Source organism: Adiantum capillus-veneris, chromosome 12 (genome assembly GCF_014529385.1).
Source record: "Adiantum capillus-veneris isolate H3 chromosome 12, ASM1452938v2, whole genome shotgun sequence".
Lineage (NCBI taxonomy): Eukaryota > Viridiplantae > Streptophyta > Polypodiopsida > Polypodiales > Pteridaceae > Adiantum > Adiantum capillus-veneris.
In genome coordinates this window covers 121,989,315-121,992,168 of record NC_140942.1, presented here as the reverse complement: position 1 = coordinate 121,992,168, position 2,854 = coordinate 121,989,315, and the positions used below count along the sequence as shown (strand labels likewise).

Below are 2,854 nucleotides of genomic sequence, written 5' to 3'. Positions count from 1 at the left end.
TTGACAACTTCAGGATTTCCTTGGGTCATAAGTCTCCAAGTCCTAGCAAAAGTCTGGTAAGAATTTGGTAAGGCATCAAGAACAGTGTGCACAAGGGAACTGTCTGAAATGACTTCACCTACAGAAATAAGTTGCTCATTGATATCCTTGATACCAGCAAGGAAAGTGTCCATATCATCTTCCTCATGCATAATCTTTGATTCCAACTCTTTACGCAGCAAAGAAAATTTAGCCTCATTGCAGCTTGCATAAAGACCTGCTAGAATATCCCAAGCATGTTTTGCAGATTTTGCTGAACGAATGTGAGGAACAATGGTGCGCTTCATAGACAACACAATCAATGCATGAGCCTGCACATCCTTTACATCCCAACGAGCTTGTTTTACGGTAGGCGAAACAACTCTAATAGCAACAAGACCTACAACATCCTCAACATCGCCTACATCCTCAGAACTAGGACGTACATCAATTCCCTACACAATATTCTAGATGCCCTTTGACACAAGAAATATTGCATCGTATAATCCCACATAGGGTAATTGTCGCCATCCAACCTTTCCTCAAGCAGAAAACATCTTGAACATATATGTGTTGTTGTCAGCCATGGTAAATGCTGCACCTGATGTGAAAACTACCCGAAAAGAGGAGAAACAAAGCGGGAACAACACGTGCTATATAGCACAAACCGTAGAAGAATGTAAGGCACATGCTATGCAAAAAACAACACTGACAAAAATATTGCACAAAATGACAAAATTGCCTATGCAGACCTACCTATAGTGGAAATGGAGGCTGAAATGAGCCCGAATCAAAAATCTGAGCAGACTGAGCTCTATGAGCACTCCCAAAAAATTTGTCGACTTGTGAACGATTCCCAAAGCTCATAGAAATCAAAGAAAATGAGCAAGTGTGTGCTAGAGTTGCTGGTGACAGAGCCCGGAAGGACGCAACCTGCTCTGATACCAATTGTTGGAATTAGGGTTGCAGAGAAGCGCACACAGCTTGGAGAAGACGAGGGAAGCTCAAGACACACAACTGAGAGTGTGTTACTTAGTGTGAAATAGAAAGATTGATAGCCCTAGAATGAATGGGCTTATATACAATGTACTGGGGAAAAAACCTCCTAAAGAGGGAAAAATGCCCCGGCGGTCCTAGTGTGTTCACACACATCACTGCCACATGTATATGGTAACATACCTGATAGTGCAACGGGAACTAGGATAACCAATCTACAACACTTGGGTGATACAAAGGTTATTATAGAGACCTTAACGATCTCCGGTGAGGCATGAACTCCAAGCTTGATTAGAGAGAGAGAGAGAGAGAGAGAGAGAGAGAGAGAGAGAGAGAGAGAGAGAGAGAGAGAGAGAGAGAGAGAGAGAGAGAGAGAGAGAGAGAGAGAGAGAGAGAGAGAGAGAGAGAGAGAGAGAGAGAGAGAGAGAGAGAGAGAACTTATATTCCCTTTACAAATGCAAATTTTGGTACTTAGATCCATCTAGTGGCTTTCTTCTCCTTTTCAAAACATTCAGTTCCAAATCTGATTACACTCAATCCATAAGAGATACATTTACTTTAAATAGAAGCACTTTCCTATTAACACTTGACTTCAAGGAGTGGGCAAAGTACAAGAAAGTGGGATCATTTGCCTCATCCTTGTAGTATGCAAACACAATAGAAGCATCATCCTTCATATGTTCACCTACAAAGCTGGCAACACGCTAAACAAAATTAGATAACATGTGCATCCACAAAAATATCAAATATGAGAGGCCATAAGGGTTTTTGTGAGAGGTTATATACTCACAAGTGCAAGTCTTTCAGCATTCTCAAGAGCCATTTCACAGCAGAATCAACATTCTTCTTGAAATTGTCTTTCTGATCATCGGGTATCACCTCAATCAAGCTCTTGATGTACTTCTTAATGAATGCTAGGAAAGTTTTTTTATCAAAGGTTGGTTGCTCTAATTTACCCAGAACATTGAACCAGTAATTGACTTCACACAACCATTATTCATACTATCTGCCTTAGAGAAGTACCACCACAACCATAAGTTAACCTCAAAGGAAACACTAGTTTTTCTAAATGTATCAACAATATCCATGACTTTGATGGCTTCATCGTTCACACCCTCATCATCTTCACTTCTTGAGTACAACGATTTGCACCAATGTCTACATCAACAACATCTTTTACAACCCACTACCAATCCACTTTGAGTTAAGGTTATATCTAGGATGACCCCACTACATAGTAGCACTAGGAACCAAAAATTTAGGTCACCTTGCCCTCTACCTCCCACAAGATCCCATTCTGAATCTTCTTGTAAGGAAACGAGTTAGAGAGGAGCTCATCACCTACAACCCAAAAAAAAAAGATCTCAATGTGTAAACTTTAATCTTCAATTTCAAATGCACCATGACTACACCCACAAAATCTTGCAATTGAGAGTGAAAAAGACCGATCTAGTAATCAAAGCCTCTTTCTCGGTACGAGCACCTGCCAACAAGAAATATAAAAGTTGAAAGTCAATCCACCTTTTTTTTTTGTCCCATATACCCAAAGCCCAAAACTCAATGCTATCCATCACATAATAAACCCATTACGTTACACACACAGACCTTCAATGCATAGCATGCGTAGAGTTGGAGGCTAGAGAGAGTTGCTCGCCTTTAGGCATCAGTACAAATAGGCCTATGAACATGCTGTCAAGAGAAGACACAACCTTTTGTGCCTCCTGTGTGCTAATCTCATGACGTCCCATAGACATACCTTCAATGCACTGCATGACATGTGAAGACTCCACAAGTTACCTAGCATAGAAAAGACTCATCATTAACTTAGTTTCTTTAAACA

At 40.5% G+C, this 2,854-nt stretch overlaps 1 pseudogene; it reads right to left on the bottom strand.

Moving 5' to 3' along the window:
* Window positions 1–1,547: 1,547 nt before the first annotated feature.
* Window positions 1,548–2,601, bottom strand: LOC147446442 (translationally-controlled tumor protein homolog; annotated as a pseudogene).
* Between the last annotated feature and the right edge of the window lie 253 nt (window positions 2,602–2,854).